The sequence below is a fragment of the Papaver somniferum genome, chromosome 6 (assembly GCF_003573695.1).
Source record: "Papaver somniferum cultivar HN1 chromosome 6, ASM357369v1, whole genome shotgun sequence".
NCBI classification, from domain to species: Eukaryota; Viridiplantae; Streptophyta; class Magnoliopsida; order Ranunculales; family Papaveraceae; genus Papaver; species Papaver somniferum.
In genome coordinates this window covers 142401715-142416027 of record NC_039363.1, presented here as the reverse complement: position 1 = coordinate 142416027, position 14313 = coordinate 142401715, and the positions used below count along the sequence as shown (strand labels likewise).

The window sequence follows — 14313 nt, the reverse complement described above, 5'->3', positions numbered from 1 at the left end:
CACATAAAATCAAAGGCACGGGTTCATGGTAGCTTCTATTTTCAATAATAAGAGATATTTTAAAGAATACCTTCCCCTCAACAAAAAGAGAAGTTCGAAAAATATGTCATGAAGTTTCGAAAACCCTGTTTTTCTAAAAAACTAGATATATATATTATTTATGAAAAATCTTCTCTTAGGTTTATTGCCTTCCATTAGTAAGACTTTTTGAAAGTATGTCTCCTATAACTCGCAGTGTTACAAGGAGTAATCAAAGGGAAGCACGAAAGGTGAGAAACTGTCAAGGTTTTGTCTCAAAACGAAGAATCAAGAAGATTGTCTCAAGAATCGGTTCTGATCCTAACTCTAATCAATCTAAAGAAGAGTCATGTCTTTTTGCTCTCAATGATTCAGATCTTACCAAGTGGTTTCCCACAGATGGTATGCGTGAAGTTATGCATGAGTTTGAAGAATTCATAGGAAATCTCTTTACTTTGGTTCAAGTTCTGGGTGAACTAAAGTTTAAAATAGAAGAGATGAAAAGTGAACTTGGAGACTTAAAACTTCAACTTACTAGTCTCGAAAAACAGAAAGTGGTTGCAGACAAGTCTCTCGAGACATGCTTCAAAAGTTTGAACACTGAAGAAACCTCGGTGAACAATAAGAGCACCACTAGAGATTAAGTTATACGCTGTAATACTTAATTCAGAAAAATAGGCATCAATTTTTGATTCCTTTCAATGATTGTATTAGGTATATTATGAATAAAATTATTTGATTTATAATTTTTCTTGTGATAGTTTTTGATGTACATAGCATGTGCTTGAATGCTTTATGTTATTGCTATGTATGTTTATGGGATGTTTGATTTCGGTTTTACTACCTTGATATTCGTTCTCATAATTTTGTGAACCCTTATGGTTTGGGTGACTTTTTGGTTTAGCGGGATTAAGTTCTAGCCCATGCTGATAGGCTTTATCAAAGGATCATGAGGGGTTCTGATAGAAATAACATGTGAAAAAATCACAATATGTTGAATCGTTTGGTTTAGCATAAAAGCATATGTGTTTCGGGGTTTTCAAATTTTGCTTGCAATAGTTAAAAACCGCTTTTCAACCTTTATCTGGTAAAGGTTGGTTGTTGTTATTCTTTTGTTTGCATAAGGATGACAACATAATGATATTTCGATACCAATTCTTCTTGGAAGAAGATGCAAACATATTGGAGAAGAGGATGCGAAATTTGAGATAACGAGTTTGTTAGTTAATCATTTTCCTGTTTAAGAAAAGCCTGATTTTATTTCATATATTGATTGCTTTTGCTTAACAAAATTTCGTTACAATTGATATTTTATTCCATTATTTGTGTATGGACGTGTGTGTGATTCAATTGTTTCCGGTTAAGAAAAACGATTGTTATCTTGCTTTACTATTTGGTATCAATCGTTTAGGCTTACAAAATTTCGGTGCAATTTCCATGCTTTAATGTCTATGTTGTTTCAATTGCTTCCGGTTAAGGTGAATAATTATGCAAGTTGATTTATTTGGTTCGTATGAATTGTTTATGGCTTAACGAAAGAAAAGTTTTACAGGATGAATTGTTTAGTCCAATTCGATTTCGGATGAAAAACTAAGTTAATTATGATTTTAGTTAGACTTATCAAAGAGGAGGTTTCGGTTATTCAAGTCTAATCGAATGCCTTAACAAGAAATGCCAGTTAACTAACCTAGTACTTGTCTTGTTTAAAATTTAAAGGTCTAAGTTATATGGATAATTAGAACATGAGTTATCTTTGTTTTGGTCTTATCGAACAAGTGATTATATTTGTACAATCGATTTAGCAAAGGAACTAAGGTGCTTAGTCGATTTTTGGTTTGCTAAACTATTAGGGAAAATTGCTTCGGGCATGTTTTCTTGGTAACATATCAAAATAAAATTACTTTGTAGTTTCGGTTTTGATATTGGTTATCAAAAATGGTGTGTGGAACCCTCGTGCTTAACTTTATAGGTTGCAAGTCTATTAAGATTTGTAAGATCCTTTCAGTTTGTCCTTTATTTTTTCGTTTCTTTGTCATTTTGTGACAAAAAAAGGGAGAAATATATGGAGTAAACAAGTGATTTTGGTATTGATTTATATTGATTGGTATCACTAAGGGAAAGGACATTGGTGCTTAGACGTTTATCTAACGAAAGAGTAAAAGCATAGACTAAGGGGGATTATCATATCATGTGATACTTGTAGTTATATGGACTACAAAGGGAATAACAAAGATGTGCGGATTGATAAAATCTACCTATCTTACCTTTAAGGAAGTATTAGCTTTGTTATTATGATGTCAACAACATCATTTGTGGATTGAATGTATACAAGTTATTGTGATGTTGAATTCGGGAATCAAGCGTATGTGTAATGAATTCTTGTAATTTGTTTATCCATATGATGTAAGAGTTTTGTCACTAAAATTGACAAAGGGGGAGATTGTTAGAGCATAGCTCGATTGAACCCACCAAGCGTTGGTATGTCAAGTTTGGTTGTCATATTTTAGTGAGACAAATCTCATCTATGAGTCGCTTGATTATGTACTAGATTCAACTTCGTATAGGTTAGCTTGAAAGTATTAGGATATGAGACATTACAAGTATTGCGAAGACTTGAAGAAGTGAAGAAGTAAGGAGCTACAACGACAACATAATCCTTCCACTTGAGGTTAGTGATATTTGAGTTGAACTGTTTCATTCCCTAACGTATCTTTCAAGTCGTGCATATTGAAAACAAAACTGCGAAGCATGAATGGTTATACTCTAGTTAGACATAGTATTAAGGAATACAATACAAGGTTTATTGTTTAACCATTAAACTTTGTAGATAAGATGTCGACATAATTGTTTTAATTCTATTGTGATTATGTATGGGTATAAGGTGAAGATTTCATTCTAGGAAACAATGTTTTACATTTGTTATAAGGAAGTAATTTCATGAACTTGTTTTGTGAATCGAAAGAGAAATCGCCAGGCATTATTGGTATTGTTATTCATTACATATTTTTTGAACTACCAATATGTGTGATTAGTATAACTTCTCATGACTTGTTTATGTTCTTGTTAAAACTATTCACAATGGCCTGACTTTTGTATTGGTATGACTTTTATTAATGAAACCGATCTTAAGTAACCACCTGAGATGGTATGAACGATTTAGTGTTATTGGTATGACCGACTCTGGGTAAAGGGGAACTGATCCTAGTAAGAGGTGCAACCTATCACAAAGGGTAATCGATCCTTGTAACATGTTCAACAAATACAATTTAGATACCATAAATATGTGGGAATCGATCCTATGGACATGTGCAACAAGGGGGAACCGATCCCATGAACATGTGCAATCGGTCACAAGAAATCTCAACCCAATCCGAGCACGTTTTATATTTTTAACACAAAAAATTACCCAAAAATATCTTTTCGAATTTTCTATTATTCTAAAAATATTAGAGATGCCGAAAATATATTTGGTTAATGTGGATGCGTAAAAAGATATCAACATACTTTGAACATGTGCATTAACGCTTATATTTAATTGTTCAAAGATATTCCTTAATAGCTAAAGGAAGAAAATCCTGGATCGAATAAAATAAATTGAGAATCTTTTATTTAAGGTTTTTAATTTTATCTTTGGAAAATGAAAACTAGTAATGAGCATTTACTAGTTGGATATTTTCTAAGAGATTTTCGGTCATTATTTGGACAAAGCATTTCCAGGAATTATGGAAACCGAATATAGAATATATTGCATATCTTGAGAATATTTTCGGTTTTGGAAATTCCTTGGTGTCCAAACTTCCTTGGTCTATAAATATCAAAGTTTGCATTTCGAGCAAACTAATCCTCAAAGACAGCAAAATTATCTCAGTTGTGATGTTGCTGGTGAAGCCGCCTATTCGGAGAGGAGAGTAACCTGATTAGGCGAAATCTCTTACGGCCGCTTAGTTTAAATATTTCTTTGGGATTGAGAAGCTCTATTAGTACCGTTGGTGGGAAACTATATAATTGCGGTTTATCTTTTGTTTTCGATTGATTTGATTGACTAACGGTGGTTGAACTTTGATTGCACCTAGTTTGTTTATGCTTGAGAATCTTCTCTTCTGATATAAGATTCATTCAAACTAGATCGAAGTTTCGACGGGGATCTTTAGACTGTTTGTAGATCTAAATACGTCTTGTGATAATCCATTGTTAACAGACTCCGTTCTGTGCGTGATTGATCACAAGAGATTCAAGTTGATTGTGTGCAGGTGTTTATTGAAGATCTAAGAAGATTTAAAGACAAAGAAGATTTTGAAGATTTCTGATTTGGGTTCATAATCTTTGGTGTGCACAATACTTGTTTCGGTAAAAGAGGATCCTACTATAATCGGTTTATCCTTGTGGTAGATTAGATTGATTAATTTTGTAGATCGACATCAATACAATGCTTTGTGACTAAAAGTATTGATTGCAAAATCTTAACAATTACTTTGGTAGTTGATAATAAGATAGATCTAAGAACATGACAAATGAGTTTATTGAGATAAACAGAAGAGCCTTTTGTTGAACTCACATCACTTGGTTGAAAAGAGTTGATACCAAACAGATTTGGTGTTCCTTTACTGTTTGGAATACGAACCAAATGAATTGTTCCAAGTACGTGACTTATTACAGGTCGGAGGCGTGGGAATACATACGGAACTAGGTGAACTATAGGTTTAGTTGCTTGGTCTCAAATATACAAAGTTGGTTTCATTTTGTATAGCGGCTTAATCCTGAGAGTATTCAATTTTGGACAAGGTCCCGGGTTTTTTTTGCATTTGCGGTTTCCTCGTTAACAAAATCTTGTTGTGACATTTACTTTTATTTTCTGCAATTATAATTGTTTTTATTATAATTTAAAGTAAATTACACAAACGTTAATTCATATTTACTTGATAGTAATCCTATTTGTGTTTGGTTAAGTCCAAAACATTTATCAAGTAAACATACTTCGTTGTTGCATTATCTCGATCTTGTATCCATGGTCAATCACACAAGTTATCTTGTTGTCGTATTGTCTCGATCTCGTATCCATAGATGATCACATGAAGTGTGAACCGATTTTTTGTACTGTCTCGACTCAGTCCATTGACAATCACTTTCGGAGAAAGGACTTATAGGTGGAAAACTTTTAGATTGAGGTATATTTGGGTACCCTTGTGTTTTCATAAGTAATCGTCGAATAACTTGTACACAAGTAGAGAACACAAACCTTGCAGTGGGATTCTGTGGAGCGATTTTTTGTATAAACAACACTAAGAAGTGGACCTTGATCTAAGAGTCTAACTAGTAGGATCAACCTATAAGTTCACAAAATATAAAGCATTTGACTAAATTACACTTTGAGTGATCTACTACTAGGTGGTTTAGGTGAATGGAATCTGGTAGGCGAGAACTTCCGTATCTAGTGTTTTACTGAAATTTCTGCTTCTACTTGTGAAACTTTAGATGTTGTAGCAACCATCGTAGCCTTCGAAGAATCAACCGCTTTGATACCACTTGTAATGGTCTTCACTACAATTGGATCATCAGTGATAGGTGGGATCTCTAAGGATAGAGATAATTTTGGATAGATAGAGGAAATTAGAGGTTTAGATGAAGAAATATACGAATTAGGGGGATAATAATAAGAAGACATTGTAGACAAGGAAGTTGCAGAAGCAAATAGAGAAGAAGATAAGTTTCACATTATTCATTAGATAATTCTCAAAGGCATACAATAAGTCCATATATAAAAGATGGACGACATACTATCATCGTGCATAACATAAGCCCGTCCACGTAACACTCTAAGACTACTAACATCACCCTTAACCACCCTAGACGCCCCCATAGGGTCATGACATAACTATACGAAGTTGGTTTAGATTTTGTATAGCGGCTTAATCCTGAGAGTATTCAATTCTGGACAAGGTCCCGTGGTTTTTCTGCATTTGCGGTTTCCTGGTTAACAAAATCTTGTTGTATCTTTTACTTTTCTATTTCCGCAGTTATAATTGTTTTATTATAGTTAGAAGTAAAATACACCAACGTTAATTCCTATTTACTTGATAGCAATCCTATTGTGTTTGGTTAAGTCCGAACCTATTATCAAGTAAACATACTTCGTTGTTGTATTGTTTCGATCTTGTATCCATAGCCAATCACGCAAGTTATCCTGTTGTCGTATTGTTTCGATCTCATATCCATAGACGATCACATAAAGTGTGAACCGATTGATTGTATTGTCTTGACTCAGTCCATAAACAATCACTTTCGGAGAAAGGACTTATAGGTGGATTTTTTTTAGATTGAGGTATATTTAGGTACCCTCGTATTTTCAATTGGTATCAGAGCAGGCAAACACGAAAAGATCTAATAATCTGTGTTTGGTGCAATCCAACCTATAAGATATGAGTCAAAATAAGAAAACTAAAGCTAAACTTATGAAGTACTCAGTTAACGTATGTCAAGATAATGAGAATAAAGTCTCAAAAAAGGTCAATGGATATTAGTCTCGTAAGTCTTTTCGTAAATCAAGGAAAAAGTCTATGACTGATGACTTGATTGAGATTCAGGTTCCTGATCAGAAAAGAATGAATCCGAAACTTAAGAAGCATGTTTTGGATCCGACACCAATCTCAAGTGAAAAATAGTCTTTTTGAAAATGTGAAAAAAGTTTAGATTCACTTGTATACCCAAGTTCTGAATTTCACAAAATTTTAGAAAGATTTTTCAAACATGTTGAAAACTATTCAGAAAAGGGAAAAACCATTGATAGCCTGGATGATGTCTTAGAACTTATTTTTCAATTAAATGTAAGAATCTGTGAAGGAAAACTAGAAACACGCGGTCTTCAAAATAATATGGCAGATTATTTGGAACAAAAATTGGCCCTGTACAACGAAGTTCATCAACAGACTACAGAGTGTGAAATTCTTACTCAATCGCTGGAGCATTCACAAATAAGGAATAAGATCCTTATTGAAGAACTTCTTGCAGAGACATGTCGAAAGGTATATCTAGACAAGTGTTTATAAAAACATTTCCTACAAGGAATGGATGCCTTAAGAGGACATATAGAATGTCTTGAACAAAAGACATGAGCAATTCGTCTAATGGCAGATCAAGATCACACGGGTTCAATTTCAAGGAACATACCATCTTGGCACAAGATGTAATCAAGGATATAACAAGTTGCAATATTCCTAATGGAGAGGGTGGATTCAAAACCCACACAAGGGAACATGATAATATCCCTAAGGATAAGTAGGAAGAAATTCCTCAAAAAGTATTTGGTGAGGAAGATCCTCACCCTAATGCTTAATTGCGTTGGATTGTGCATCCTTACAATGCCCAAAATTCTGATGTAAGGAAGCACGCATATCTGGGCATTCTGTATCCTATCAATAATCTCTTATTCACTATAGAGAGTTTACGCAATCTACCTGAAGATGCATAATCTGTCTCCATGTGTAGAAAAGTTGTATTGCAAACAACTTGTATAAACAGGATAAGTTTCCTTTCTAAAGTATCTCTTGATACTGATCTTGAAGATAATTTATTTTCAAAGAAAGTTATGATTCAGTAACACATAAGATGCAAAAATCCTTTCAAATCTTGTCAGAATTATTTATTTAAGGGTGACACCTATGTTTGGTATGTGTTAAAAATATTCCCAGTATATGTACTCAATACGTTTGAGAACTTATGTTGAAGGATGTAATATCTAACCAGATCTCAAGCTAAACTTCTGAAAGCGCTGAGTACAATGGCTTCTAATGATCTTGATCCCTTCAAGAAATCTGGTTGTGAAGATAAAGAAAAGAAAGATGTGACTCATCTCCTTGTCCAAAACAGTTTGGATGGTAAGATTGATATTTTCAATCTCCGACAAGTCCTCCTCAGTACTATTGAATAGAGCTGCACAAGACCCGGTCCAAAGTACATGTACCGGTCAGGAACCGAAAAACCCGGACTTGTATCATACCGGACCCGGAGTTGCCGGTACATGTACCGGTTCTAAAAGTAGAGACCCGGAGTAGGCCGGTACAGGTACTGGTTCTGGGGTGAGTCCCGGCCTGTTCCGGCCCATATGTCCCGGTTAATCATAGCCTTAGATTTTTTTAGGAATCTTACATCCTGTCCGTCCCTATCCCTCATAGGTGTAACATATCTCTAATTCCTATTGACTTTCATTTCATGTTCTTTTTTTTACTTCTCTGAAGACTGCAGCAGTCGCTCACCAGAATCACCACCATCATCGATTCGTTAATTGTTCTTCTTCTTCTTCAGCATCTCCTAGGTAATTCTTCTTCTTCTTCTGCTTAGATTTGTAAGTTACTTTAACTCTCATGGGATTTGAAATCGATTAAGGAATAAACTAGAGTTTGAAACTTTGAATCGTGTGATACTTGGATTTGAAATCGGTTTAGGAATAAACCAATGATTGTTCTGTTACTATTAAGAATCTAAGATTGAATTAGGGTTTGATTTGAAATTGAATTAGGGTTTGATTTGAGATTGAATTAGGGTTTTTATCTTGTGTTGTGTTGGTTGAGTTAAATGGATAGTTGTTGCATGTTGGTACAAATTCATGAATCCTCATTGTTTATGACTGTTATTGTTGTGTTTTCTTGTGTTTATGTTCTGATTTGTTTTTCGTTTATGGTAAAAAATAGGGAAAGTATTACTCCTGGAAAAGTTTTGATTATCTTAGCTGGAAGATTCAAGGGTAAAAGGGTTGCATTCTTGAAGTAGCTCCCATCTGGATTGCTCTCGTTACTGGTGAGGCTTCTTGACCCATTTTAATTTATCATAGTATTGGGACAGGACAAAGTATTCAATTGATTTAAAATTGTAAAAGTTCACGGTTTATTCATATCTGATTTGGTAAGTGTTGTTCTAACTTTTGGTTTATGAGCATTGAAAGATTAGTTCAAAGCTTTCATTTCAACTGTTAGAATTTTTTTCCTAAAATTATGTTGTTAGTGACAAGGATAAATGACACTCAAGCTGGTGACAACAAAAAGAAGCATGGAAAAGTGAGATCTGAAGTTTGGTTGGAGATGACAAGGATAAATGACACTCAAGCTCAATGTCATCATTGCAAGGGATTATATGCTGCTAAAACTGACGTACATGGAACTGTTGGATTACGAAAGCATTTGAAGAGATGCCATAGAAATCCTAACAGGGTTACATGAAGGTAGACAAGGGATTATATGTTGTTTTTAGTACTATGTTTTAATGTTGAACTTTGAACTTAAGTGTGTGATACACTGATACTGTGATGTTTCAAACCTTTGTTATTTTGAACTTTGTAATGTTGAACTTAGTCTTAGACTCTTAGATTGTTACTTTACTGTCATACATACTATATTACTGTGTGTTTCAAAATTCAGGTAAAAAATCGGTACCGGTGTGGAACCAGAATGGTCTTACCGGGACAGGTACAAGTACAGGTACCGGTCCTCAAATTGAAGAACCGATCAACTTCGTGTACAGGTACCGGTTCCAACAGAAAACCGGACTGTACCGGCTCATGTGCATCCCTAATTGAAACCCATCATAGACAGACAACATTACTAAGAACTGTTATCCGTAACCAAAGGAAACTGATTAAACTTGGAATCGGTAATAGGGACTATGCTCAGAATATTAAATCGAAAGGTTAATGCTTTAGCATGTGAACATAATCAAGGTATTGTGTGAAGAATCCGAGATATCACTCGAGATGTTGTGGATGAAGCTCCTAAAAATTTTGAGGAAATTGAAGATGATCTTTGAAAAACCTGTGTAAAGGTTGAAAAAGAAAAAAATAGACATTAGTTTTTGATTTCTTTCAATAAAGTCTATTTTGAATAAAACTATCCATTAGTTATGTATGGGTATGAGGTGAGGATTTCATCCTAGGGAACCCTTATGGTTTCATCGCCATAATCATTTGAATGCTATTGTGATTATGTATGGGTATGAGGTGAGGATTTCATCCTAGGGAACAATGTTTTACATGTGTCCTAAGGAAGTAAGTTCATAAACTTGTTTGTGAACCGAAAAGGAAATTGCCAGACGTTATTGGTTTTGTTATTCATTGCATATCTTATGAACAACCAATATGTGTTATTGAGTATAACCACTCACAACTTGTTTGTGTTATTGGTAGAACTATTCACAAAGGCCTGACTTATGTATTGGTATGACTTTTATTAGTGAAACGGATCTTAAGTAATCACCTCAGATGGTATGATCGAGTTTGTGTTTTGTCTGACCAAATTTGGGAAAGGGGAACCGATCCTAGTAAGAGGTGCAGTACATCACAAAGGGGAATTGATCCTTGTATGGGGTGCAACAAGGTTTATAACAGAAAGGGGAACCGATCCTATGAACATGTGCAACACGTTTTTAGGTAAGGGGAACCGATCCTATAGACATGTGCAACACATATAAGTTAGATACTATATATATATTGTAAGGACCCTCAAGCTCGTCAACGCCATTAGACCAGTCAAGAGACGTATTAGCCAATAATATCTCGATTAGTTTAAAACGAACGATAATTAATAGGAATTAATCTAAAAACGATATAGATACGAAACAAGTACCCTTGGATAGGTCTCGAAAAATTATGCAGAATGGACTACTCGAATGTGTCAATCGGATGTCAAACGAAGAAGATATCTTTGGTTTAGTATGAAGGGTAAAATCATCATTTCTCGGGAAAACATTATTGATGCATCGCTGACACGTTGTGGCTTCCCTTATCAACCAAGTGGGTGTTCTAGAAATTCCTTTGACCTTATCTCAAAACCAATCGAGAGAAGACTCTCATTTTCTCTTCTCTTCTTCTTTCATTTTCTTCTCTGTTTCTCCTCTTTCCCTTCTCTGTTATTCTCTGATTTCTTTTCTGCCGATGATTTGTGACTCGTGCATGAGGATTTTGAGATTGAATCAAGAGTACAAAGATCAAGGTTGGTTTGCTGGTGGTGATGATTATGGTGCGGTAGCTACTGACTTAAAGGAAGTGGCGAATTGGAGAAAATTAAATTAGGGTTCGTGATTTTGATTGTTGTTCTGAAGTTGAAGGTAAGATATAGAGCTAGGGATAGATGAAGAATCACGAGTCGGTGTTTAATTGAAATTTTGAAGTGGGTTCGGTGATGAATTGAAGAATTAGGGTTTCTTATAAGTATTGATTCAAAGTTGATTTCGTGATGATTAAAAGAAATTGAAGGATGGGTTTTGAAGATTTGACTCAAAGAAGAACAATAATTGAGAAATCAGTAGTTAGGGTTTGAAGTTGTGAAATTAGAAGTTCATTTGAGGATGATGATTAGAACAGTTTATGAGGTTAGAGTTCAACCCTGTTAATAAGAAAGTTATGGGGATGAACATTGTTCGGATTGACGTCACGTTGCTGAATTGAATCAAGGTGAAGAGCAGTTAGATTTCAATTGTTTCATCAAGGTTAAACTGAGGTAATTTTTCTTCTTAAATTGAACTTATTAAGTTTCATCTCTTTTACTGGGTTTATATGATTGTTGATGAAGTTTAGAATTGAAATGGTTATGAGATAGATATGTGGTTGAGATTATGTCCTACGTTAGTATGATGCAGGGAATGGTTGAAGTTCTTTAGATGAATGTTGTTTAGGTTGAAGCAAAGGAGTTTGAATGAATGAGATTACAATGAAGACATGAATGTACAGGGGGTGGTTCTGTTGAATGAATGTAATTGTTATTACAATGGTGTATTGGTGTTGAGGTTAATGGAACTATGATTATAGTTTATGGTTGTAATGTGTTGTAAGATAAATTCGTTGTTGCATTTGAAGCTAAGATGGCTGTGTGGTTAAGATTCAGGGTTGATTGAATGTGTTATGTTGGTGATGATGATATGAGCTGAGTTTCAGTGAGGCTCTGAAAGTTGTAGTTGAGTTATTCAATTGAAGTTACAGGTGACTGATCTGTTGAATGCATTGTGGTGGTTATGATGTTATGAGTTGTTGGTGGCTGAAATGATATGAGTGGAGGTGAACTGTAATGGTGCAGTTGAGCCTGTTCAACCAATAATTGAAGTAACTGGGATAGAAATAAGAGGAAGGTGTTCTAATGCTGAGAATGGTGGTGTTGAGGGTGTTAAGATGAGATGGTCTGGGTATTGGTCAAAGCCGCAATTGCAAGTAATCTTAGTTTATTTTTGTGATTAATCTATGAAGTTATCTGTATTTTATGTACTGTTGTATTGATGTTGAAATGGTAGATGAAGGTTTAAGAATTAGAGTTGAAGTGATATGTAACATGGTGTGCTTAGCCTAGCTTATCTGACTGAATTGATTCAGTCTGAATTAGATTGTATTTTGTATGAATTAGTTGGTGTGAGTGAATTAACTCAGTAATTAGGAGTTGACCCCGTTTTGACTCAGTGGACTATTTGACCAAGACCTTGACTTGACTATGGACATTGACCATTAATTGACCCTTTGACTGTCATTGACCGTTAATTGACACTGTTGGATCGGGCTTTAGGCTATTGGGACGAATTAGTGGGAAGAATTAGTGGACTTGGGCTTGGATTCATTAGATAGACTTGTATTATTCTTGTGTGAGCCATTTTGTCTAGATACTTAGATTTCTTGTGTGATTAACAGTTAGTCTATATTAACAACGATCGATTCAAAGGATGAACCGGTGGATCGTGGATCTCGAGGTAGGCGTGGCTTGTCATCAAAAGAGGTGGGAATACTTTTAACTCTTTTGAAACCATTGTTGTTTCTTTTACAAAAGTTTATGTTTAACAAACTCATGCATTGTCTGTTCGTGCATTTCATGCATTGTTTAATTTGTGTTATGATTGTTCTGTTGATTCTTTGAATCTTTCCATGAATTGGAAAGGGCTTGTAATGTTTGTCGTCATTATGAATTGTTATGGGAAATGAGAATTTCCACGTATGGTATGTAGGATACGCTCCTTCATTTATATCTACATGAATTCAGCTTTTATGCTTATTAGGTGTGGAACAACTCGGCATCAATATAGCTATGTAGGTGTGGAAAAACCCGGCATCACTAATATATATTGTTTGAAGAAGGAGTTTGTCCATTTACATTGTTTGTGCATTTCCAGTGACTTAGTCACTTTGATGTTTCTTGCTCATAATTTCTTTAAAGTTAAATGTTATTCCTGCTGGGCACCCCTTCTAGGGATGATATGCTCACCCTTTCCCACTTTTAGTTTCAGAGACAAATCAGAGTTGCGCAGCGAAAGCTTAGAGGAGTTGACTCCATTAATTAGTCAACTTCTGCTATGTTTATTATGTTGTTTATTCTATTTGCAAACCAAATGACTTGAGAGTAGTTCTTGTATATATATATTTCAGAGGGATAGTTTTTGGGTTAAGTTTTGTAGCAGTTTTCTTAATTGAATGTTTAATAAAATGATTTAGATTTTTAGTGTCTCTTTATTTAGTTAATATCTTGGATTAGTCAGCTGCTAGCTTTGGGGGAGCTACATATATGTGGGGAACCGATCCTAGTACCTAGTCAACCAAATTTTTGGAAAGCTAGTGTGACTATGCACAGTACTCACATGGAGGTAGAACCGAAATTTGTTTTGGTAGAATCGATAAACCCATGATTGTGATTGAATGCTTGTTTGTTCAATCACATAGTTCTTGAAAGTCAGATGAACCAATTCTAAACTTGTTTGAAAGTGTGGCAAATTGGTTTCAAGGTTGTAAGTGTGAAAGAGAACTTACAAAGTAAGGATGTCGACATACTTTGAACACGTGCTGTGAATGTTTATTTCTTTAATTGTTTAAAGTTATTCCTTAATAGCTAAAGGAAGAAAATCCCAGGATCGAAACATAACTAAGTTAAGAAACTTTTAATTAAGGTTATTAATTTCATTTTGTAGGGAAATACAAGAATTAGTAATGTGCATTTACTAATTAGATTTTCCGAGAGATTTCGATTATTATTTTTGGACAGAGCATTTCCAGGAATTATGGAAACCGAATTTGTGATTTAATGAATATCTTGAGAATATTTTCGGTTTTGGAAATTCCTTGGTGTCCAAACTTCCTTGTCTATAAATACTCGAAGTTATCCTTTCTAGCAAACTAATTTGTCGTAACAACAGACTTCCTCTTTTGTTGTTGTTACTGGTGAAGCCACCTATTCGGAGAGGAGAGTAACCTAGTTAGGAGAAATCGCTTACGAACGCTCAGTTTAAAGTCTTCTTTGGGATTGAGAAGCTCTAGCGTGTACCATTGGTGGGAAACTAGATAATTGC

At 34.7% G+C, this 14313-nt stretch overlaps 1 long non-coding RNA gene across 1 annotated transcript; it reads left to right on the top strand.

Moving 5' to 3' along the window:
- Positions 1–10831: 10831 nt before the first annotated feature.
- Positions 10832–12414, top strand: LOC113289599. Its single transcript, XR_003331067.1, has 2 exons — positions 10832–11498; positions 11628–12414. It is a non-coding gene; the product is annotated as an uncharacterized LOC113289599 (long non-coding RNA).
- The last annotated feature ends 1899 nt before the right edge of the window (positions 12415–14313 follow it).